Source organism: Mus pahari, chromosome 3 (assembly GCF_900095145.1).
Source record: "Mus pahari chromosome 3, PAHARI_EIJ_v1.1, whole genome shotgun sequence".
Classification (NCBI taxonomy): domain Eukaryota; kingdom Metazoa; phylum Chordata; class Mammalia; order Rodentia; family Muridae; genus Mus; species Mus pahari.
Genome location: NC_034592.1, coordinates 57157828 through 57167451, shown reverse-complemented (window position 1 = coordinate 57167451; position 9624 = coordinate 57157828). Strand labels below are relative to the sequence as shown.

Here is a 9624-nt window from a genome sequence, read left to right as displayed (position 1 = left end):
ATAGATAGAAAAAAGAGGAGGGAGAGAGACAGGGAGGGAGATTACACATTCATTCCCTGGTTTAACATCATTTAACACATGCACAGTATCAAACAAATATTCAAACACAACTGTACTTTCAGTTAGGCATTTGCTTTTTCCCAGTACTACAGACAACATAGAGGAATGTGCCAAAACTTCACATAAAACCGAAACCTACATCTCATTAATTGTTGAAACTTGCTTCTTTCTCCCTTTTACCATTATTTCTCTCAAAACTTGACTTTTGAACCATCTGCGTTCATACAAAAGAGTGTTTCTTTTGTGGGTAGTTATTTTGTGGCGAGCCAGAATCTGATGATCATTACCCAGGCTGCTCTTGAACTCTTGACCTCTTGCCTGAGCTCTCGGGTGGCAAGTAGTTTTAAACTGGTTGCATACTAACTTCCTTCTCTGATGGCAGCAATCGAGTGTACCTAACCCCTCACTGATGACTGTAGTCTTCAACACAGTTCCTATTATTTACCTGAGGGGAAGCCATGAGGCAATTCTGACGTGGATACATGCTTGCCACTGGCCAAAATGGACAGACAGTTGTTAGCCAAGAGTCTGTGGTTCTTCCTATCACTCTTTTGTTTCCACTAAGGTTAGGGTGCCTCCAGCCTTCTCCCTCCATCAGCCTGCCTTATGCTTGACTCTCACCAGCTGAAGTTCTAGCTTCATGTTTTTTTTTTTTTTTTTTTTTTTTTTTTTTTATGTTGTTGCCAATCTTAACATGCATTCCCTGGGTGGTGGCGGTAAGAGCAGAGGAAGTGTGTGTGTGTGTGTGTGTGTGTGTGTGTGTGTGTGTGTGTGTGTGTTATGTTGAAAGGATTCCTTATAGTTTTAATGTTAAAAGGTGTTTTTTAAGTTTGCAAACCCAGTAGCCAGTTAGGCTTAACTAGTCTTCATGGCCAGCTGTGGTGCAAGCCACACAAGGGTTTCCCACATCTGTCCTGGCTTCCCACTTCTGTCCAGGCTTCCCAGAGGCTCTGCTGCACAGCTGAATGCGTTCAAAAGGAGCTCGGGACAAGTGAAGGACAGCCAGGAATGCTGTATTTTCAAATGATGTTTACACATTTTCCAAAAATACATAAATATCCAAAATGCCATCCATTTGAGGAAAAATGAGTGAGCTTAACAAATCAGACCACGTTTATTAAACAGGAAGTTCCCTGAGCCCCAGCAGCTGTACAATCTCCTGCAGTGGAGTGTAGTTACTCTTGCTCTCTGTGAACCTGGACTCCATTCCTGAGGTTCATTGAGAAGGCGGGAGAGGGATCAGGGGCAGTGTCATGAAAACAAGGGCTCTGCTGTGGCTGACCTGAAGGACCACTCCCTTCAGGAATCAAGGGGAACATGAGTGTGCCTGAGACAGACACTTCAAGTGCCTTCAGAGGAAGAGCAATGGACGGTGGAGCACGCTACTGTAAAAACGTTAAAAAGACGGAAGGACGAGGCTCATCGTACCTGCGTGTGATTTTTCTCAAGTGTGTCCAGATGAAAGGACAGTCATTTCTGTTTAATCATTAGGAAATTCATTAGCTCCTAGTTGTATAATCAAAACTCAGGGATAGAGCTGGAGAGATGGCTCAGAGGTTAAGAGCACTGACTGCTCTTCCAGAGGTCTTGAGTTCAATTCCCAGCAACCACATGGTGGCTCACAATCACCTGTAATGGGATCTGATGCCCTCTTCTGTTGTGAATGAAGACAACAATGTACTCACATATATCAAAAATAAATACATCTTTAAAAAAAAAAAACCTCAGGGATATGAGAAAATAAGGACATGATCTCTGCTTTGACACCAACTTTCTTCCCATACACAGTTATTTAACACACACATATGTGTGCATTTATGTATGTATATGTATTTATGTACGCTTGTGTGTGTCACATGTACAGTTTGAGTCTGTCAAACTGAGATCAGGTGAGGAATGGAGGACTTAGGGGCAGATAGGACCCCAGACAGAGAAAATACTTGATCATAGTTCCTCTCTACTTGACCCTTGTGACTCATGAAGGAAGAAACATATTTGCTTGAGCCTGTGACAGATTAGGACGTCACAAAGAATCTGTGAAAAAAAAATTAACAAAGAAGCAGTTATTTCTGTAGTCTCAGCACATAAACAGAGTTTCATGTTTGTTTTGTCTTTCAATTTCATTTTTTAAAAGTAAGATATAACTGGATAGTATGGCTCCCATCTGTCATCCCAGCACTGAGAGGTTGAGGCAGGAAGACTGCTGTGAGTTCTAGGCTAGTCTGGGTTATATATATACAACATGATCTTCTGTATTGTGAAATAGTTAGGTTAACCAGTTTATGGTTCATGATAAACTGACGTATCAGTTTTATTGTGACAGGTCCTCTTCTAATATTGATTTATTTATATGCATGCTTGTGTGTATGTGTGTGTGTGTGTGTGTGTGTACTACTGTACTTGTGTGGAAGCTACAGGACAACTCTCAGAAGTCAGTTCCTGTGACTTTATGGGGTTTGGGGATTGACTTGTGAAGCTTGGCCGCAAGCTCCTCCACTCACCAAGCCATATCACCAGCCCCAATCCTCTTTTAACAAGAGAGCTGTTGAAATAGCTGAGAGGGTAAAATCATTTTCTGTGCAGCTATGGGGACTTCACTCTGGGCACTGGGGTTGAAGCAGGTCCAGGGCTTGTCCCCAGGGTCCAGCCTGTCTATACTAATTGGTGAGTTCCAAGTTCAGTTAGAGAAGTTTTTCTCAAAACTAAGAGGAAGATACTTGGAGCTGACCTCCGCACATGCTCGCAAGTGTGTGTGTGTGTGTGTGTGTGTGTGTGTGTGCACATGGTCCAACACATACCTGTGCACATATAGAACACACATGCATGTACCAGTCAAATCGTCAAGACAATTCAATGCAGACAAGCACTAGTTTATGTAAGAGCAAATGTTGCTTTCAAATAAATAACATGCATTCTGCTCTTGGGCCCACTTCAGCATGAGGAGAATTTAAAATTAAGAGCAAGCCATTGAGTTTGAAGTACACTGGAGTTTTCAATCACTTGTGTGAGGCCTCCTTAAGCATGGTGGGCCATTACACTCTCCTTCCCTCTTAGAATAAAGTATTATGTTCCCTCCTGACAGAATGTTCAGAGCAGCAGCATCCATTCTCAGAACTCACTATTCTGTGCATCCACACCTTACCAGATCCTATCCAGAGGATTTCAACTTTAAATGGGAGCAGAGAGCCCTCCTTAAAACCCTGTTGTGGCTAAAGCAAAACATGGGGTGGGGGGAAGGAGGTTTGCAATGCTCATGAATACCAAGAAACTGAAATGAAGACAGTGATGTGGGCAAGTGGGATTTGGATCAGCATCTGGCTCCGAGGTGACTGAAATCACAAAGGCAGATGTTTATTAACAAGTGTATGTATGAAAAGGATCAGGGCAGAACGGATCAATCAATCAGATAGATGTTTTTAAATATTGAGGAGCTGTTTTTTTTTCTTTTTATCTTTATCTTTATTTTATGTGCTTGGGTATTCTGCTTGCATGAATGTCTCTGCACCTGTGCAGGAAGTGCCTAAGGAGGCCAGAAGGAGGTATTGGATCCTCTGGAACTGGAGTTAGAAACAACTGTTGACCACTGTATGGGTGCTGGAGATTGAACCCCAGTCTTCTGAAGGGGAAACTGCTCTTAAACACCAAGCCGTTTCTTTAGCCCCTATCCAGGAATTTTATGTCCCCAGAAAAAATTGCTATATTTTCTTGTACCTCATACCAATATTATTACACATTAGAAAAACAAACAAACAAACAAACAAACAAAAAAACAAAACTGGACCTGACCTAACGCAGCTGCTTGACCACGGCCAGGTTTACGATTGTTCAAATGAGGAGTCGAACGCCTTCTCCCAGCCAGTTGTAAGCATTAAGGAGTCACTGTAACCCTATACTCAACTGGCCTAGAACTTGGTTTGTAGACCAGGCTGACCTTGAACTCACAGAGATCCTCCTGCCTCTGCCCTCTGAGTGCTGAGATGTAAAAAGCACCATGTATCACCAAACCACCTATAATCTACATTCTTTTTTATTTTTAAAGTCATTACCCATCTCTAACCAAATCAAATGAGAACAACTTATAGAAAAGACAAACCTATCCACCTTCCTTCCTTCCTTCCTTCCTTCCTTCCTTCCTTCCTTCCTAAGGAGACAACCCCAGAAAGTGCTGAGCAAGGACCCTACCTGTGATAGCCATCCCCACCCGTGCTTTATACAGCATTTGGCATTCAGCAGCTGCTGTATCCAGTGGCACACCCCAGTTGTCCCAGCGCCCAGGACACAGAGGTAGGAAGATCACTGCGAGTTTGAGGCTAGCTTTTCTGCAAAGAGAGTTGCAGGAAGCCAAGGTTACCAAGGGAAACCCTCTCTCAAACACAAAGCCATGCCAAGCAACCGACTGGGATAATAACATGAGACACTGGGTTAAGAGGAAACTCTGAAAAGAACAGTCAATGGCTGTCGTCACTCCAGCCTTTTTATAATTTCAAGAAATTTGCCGCTGGACGTGGTGGCGCGCGCCTTTAATCCCAGCACTCGGGAGGCAGAGGCAGGCGGATTTCTGAGTTCGAGGTCAGCCTGGTCTACAGAGTGAGTTCCAGGACAGCCAGGGCTACACAGAGAAATTGCCACGTGCAAGAAAACTACGAAGAGAAAGATTTCTATCTAGTTTGTCGTTGTTAAAAGGGAAATCGCTGAAGCTGATCTAAGTACATTTTAAAGAGGCCTTGAAGACCAGAGGGGAACTCAGATGTTTTGTTCCTAGGCACACGGATAAGTTGTCATTTCCTTGACTTGTTTACTTTTAGTTTGAACAAGTTTCTCCCTGCCCCATTTAAAGTATTTTTATTTTAATTTTTATTTTTATTTCATGTGGTACGTGTATGTCAGTGTAAGGGTGTCAGATCCCCTACAACTGGAATTCCATCCAGACAGCTATGACTTGAACCCAAGTCCTCTCAAACAACAGCAGCCAGTGCTTTTAACCTCGGAGCCATCTCTCCAGAATCTATTATTTTTATTTATGTGTAGGTGAGTGTGGGTGCCCACGAAGCCAGATGAGCTGGGTGCACCAGTAGCTGGAGGTACACATACTTATGAACCACCAAGTGAGCTTTCCAGGCATTGCACTTGGGCCCTCTAGAAGAGCAGAGTGTGCTCTTGTTAACTGCCAGGCTTTCTTGGATCACTTTTTAAATATCCGGACTCTCTTGGCAAAATGGGAGAACCTGGCAGCTCTGGACCAGCATCCCCACATCATTCCCACACTCCCCTGTTGCTAGGTGGGAGCTCCTGTTCTACCAGGCCTCTGCATTTCAGTTCCCACCGCTCCATATATCCCTATATTTGGCCGCATGAGGGCGCGACCTGGGGTCACTCGTCTTCATAAGAGTCGCTTGTTACCAGTGGTATTAGGCAATGCCACTGACAATAAAAGCCCCTGGCTGTGGTCCAGGGCTACACGTTGAGAACCAAAAAAATCCCCCATAAAGTCTTGATGAGAATGGCAATACTATGGGCTTCCCAGAGAGCAGTGGTAATTGCTATGTCTTGTGTTTGTTTCCTAAGGCTACTGTGACAAATTACCACAAACTTTGTAGTTTAAAATAACCAAAATTTTGCTTGAGAGCTTCAGAAATGGCTTAGTGGTTAAGAGTACTTGGTGCTCTAATTACAGTTTCAAAGGACCTCTTCAGGTACCAGGCATGCCAGTGGAATACATATATGTATGCAGTCAAAACTCGCACACACATTAGATAAATAGATAGATAAACTAATTAATCATTTAAAAAAAAAAAAAGGAGAACCAAAATTTGGATCAGCAACATGGTCCAGAGGGGAAAGGAGCCCGCGGCAAAGATGGATCACCTGATTTCAATCCCTAAGACCCACATGGTGAAAGGAAAGAACTGATTCCCACATACAGTCTCTTTCTGTCTCTCTGTCTCTCTGTTTGTCTCTGTCTGTCTCTGTCCATCTCTGTCTCTCTCTGTATCTCTCTGTCTCTCTTTCTCTGTCTCTCTTCTCTCTCTCTCTCTCTCTCTCTCTCTCACACACACACACACACACACACACACATACACACAAATAAAGCAGCTACCAAAAAAGGATGCTGAGTTCAGAGTGCGGGGTTTCGGTGTTTAGGGTTTATTTACTTAGTTACTTTATGTGGGTGTGTTTTGTCTGCATGAATGTATGTGTGCTACATATATGCCTGGTCCCTTCAGAGACCAGAACAAAGTGTCAGAACCTCCGGAACTGGAGTTAACAGATGGTTGGGAATCACGGCCGTGGTGTTCTGAGAACTGAATCCAGAGCCTCTGTACAAGCAGAGGATGCTTCTGACCACTGAGCCATACATCCAGTCCCTGAGGGGGTGGGTTTTTGAAGATGATAGATGTAAAATGTTGGTGCTCTGCCAACAGGGGTAGAAATGAACAACAGCGAAGCGGGAGAGTCGATGTGAAGTGCTGTGCGGTTGTGCAGTCCAAGAGGAGAGGAGGTTCAGCAAGTACTCAGGCAGTCACAGGCTATTGACCAAGAAACCTGGGAACAAAGATGCTTTTCCATTACAACTGGGCTCCTTTCTTCCCCGGGTTTGGCTAAGTGGTATTTCTAAACTGCTGAACAATCACTAGGCAAGAGGGATGGTATTTGTACTTTAGATGCTGCTGTTATTATTATTACTATTATCATTATAAACGAGTGGCTGTAAAATTGCATTTTGTTACTAACAATTTAATGATGAGACAGGAATAACTCATGCACCGGTGATTTATTGCCAGGAGTGTAGCTCAGTGGCAAAGCACTGGAGTGGCATGTATAAAGGCCTGGATTTGTTCCCAGCACAGAAAAAAGAGAAAATTCCAAGCCTCTGCCTCAAGTTTATGAGCATTTGCCCAGCATGTACAAGGCCGGGAGTTTACTCTCCAAAATCATGGGGAAAAAGATAACAAGAAAAAAGAACTACTTCTACATGCTAAGAATACAGGAGGAGCAAAATAATTATATTTAAAGTACTCTGTTGGTTCCATTATTAAGTGGCTCACCTGTGGGTTTCTGTAACTAAAACATGTTTTGAGGTGCTTTGGACTGTCCCTTCACACCACGTGAAACCCCCATTTCCCAGGTCCTAGTAGACCTTGTCATCAAGGCTTCTTCCCCAGATTTTTTTCTATTATCTTCTTTGCCAGGGTTTAGTGCATGAGCCTTTTCAAATATATTTAAGTGATCTTGGAATGTGGTCACTAAGAGATACATTAGGAGGGTATTCCAACTGCTTTTCTTTTCTTTTCTTTCCCTCTCTCTCTTAGTCTCTCTCTTCTTTCTTTCTTTCTTTCTTTCTTTCTTTCTTTCTTTCTTTCTTTCTCCCTTTCTATTGTCTTTTAAACGCTACTTAAAAAAAAAAAAGTTAAATTCCCTCACAGAACCAATCTGAGATCAGTAAGCTATTTAATTTCTTTACCTTCAGCTTCTGTCACAAAGGCAGTTGCACATACAGAGATGAAGGAGCGTAGAACTACCAAGACCTCTTTTCACTAATGTAGATGCCTGAATTTTCCACTTTTCACTAAAGAATCCATTCCAGCACGCTGAACCGTTAAAAAGGTCAGCTGCCACTTGGCTAGCGTTCAATTGTTTCCCTCTGCAGCCCTCTTTACAATGGCCAGTTTCTCTGGTTTCCCTGAAGTATTTTATTTCACAGGAAGCATTTCTTTAGAGAAGCACAATGCCTTGTGTAAACTCTTCCTCATTCATGTCATAATGTGGCTAGATTTCACATTAGTCTACATTTTTATTTAGCAGAGACTGGTGGCATACACCTGTAGTCTCAGGACTTTCAATGCTCTAACAAGATCCCTTGCACGGCAATTCAAGACCAGTCTAGACACCATAACAAGGGTGCTTTATTTTTTCAGACCCCCCCCATATCTATTATACTTTAAGAATACATATATTTCCATAAGTATGTCTGGTGAGAGGGACGGAGAGGAAAGATTTACCTTTTCACTTCTTTTAAAACCTTGCTATGTGTAGTTTGCCTGCATATATGTATGTGTACCTCATGCATGCCTGGTGCCCATGGCGGTCAGAAGAGGGTTAGGATCTGCTATAACAGGAGTTACAGATGGTTGTGAGTCATCATGTGGGCATTGGGAATTGAGCCCAGGTCCTTTGGAGGAGCAGCCAGTGCTCTTAACAACACAGCCGGGTCTTTGTAGCTTCGTCCTGCCGCTTACTCCATTCATAAAGGCTCCAAGGACCCAGTCTCACGCTGAACAGTTTCAAATCCTGTTTGCTTAGCACATATGTAAAGTACTTTAAACGTATAGCAGTGGTTGTGTATTAGCTATCCCTGCATCAGCTCCAAATGTCAGCATATAGGAGGTACAGAATAGCTCATCACAGTCTCTACTAGAAATACAACATCTCAAAGCATAAAAACCCCTGAAGCAGGGGCTAAAGAAATGGCTCACTAGTTAAGAGCACTGACTACTTTTCCAGAGGTCCTGAGTTCAATCCCCAGCAACCACATGGTGGCTCACAACCACCTGTAATGGGATCTGATGCTCTCTTCTGGTGTGTCTGAAGACAGCTGCAGTGTACTCATATAAATAATAAATATGTTTAAATTAAAAAAAAAATCCCTGAAGCAATTACACACAATAAAACGCCCCGTGACAACGTGGGTAGTGTTTGACCTGTGTTTTCCTCACAGCCTCTAAAGTCAACATCAGATGTCTCTGGAGGGTTTAGGATGGTTCGATATTTTTTTCTGACTTTACCTTGGCTTGAAATCCCTGTGGACTCAGTAGAGAGTGTACTTTAAGTTTTGATCTAGCTAATCTGATTTTGACCTGGGCAGTGGCCAAGAGGTAGGCACTCAATGGCAAGGTTATAAACACTAATAGTAACACTCAGTAGCACTCTATGGTATACAGTTGCTAAGCCAGGTCAGGTGTAGCAAATGCATCCTCAACTTGCAACTTCGGATGGGTTTGCTGAGCCTGTAAGAAGGTTCTAAACAGAAGAGGATCAGTGTTCGTACCTTCCAGTGCTGCCTTCCCACTGATGGGATGAGGAGTGTTTGTGGACCAATAAGATGACCAATGTGAACTAATAAGAACTCTGCATGCGGCTGCATGTATGAAAAAGCTAGTTTATGTTCATTAACCACTGTACGTGATTAAGACGTGTTGCAACCATGTTGCAAATCTAGAATCCTTGTAACCAGGATTAGTAAATGTTGACCAGACAAGCAGTGGAACATTAGCACAAATAGACATACTGAGCTTAGAAGAAACAAGCCTAGTCTAAGAGCAGCAGAAGAAAAATTCCAGTATACCTGTATATGCGTTTTTTACCCCAAAGTAAATAAACAGATTAAATGCAAAGTTTAGAGAAAGTAGAAATCTTTAGGAAAAGCGTAAAGTGCATTCCAACATGAATGGACAGTCTCAAATTATATTTTAGATGATGTTTTGGCTTACTATAAAGACCACATTTCAGAAAGTGAGCATATTGCCATAAAAGCACAGTAAGTGAAGAGTATTGGGGGGGGGGGGG

At 42.7% G+C, this 9624-nt stretch overlaps 1 protein-coding gene across 1 annotated transcript in view; it reads right to left on the bottom strand.

Moving 5' to 3' along the window:
* Nucleotides 1–9624, bottom strand: part of LOC110319194 (cytochrome b reductase 1) — a 22501-nt gene that overhangs the window by 12004 nt on the left and 873 nt on the right. The window lies entirely within an intron of this gene.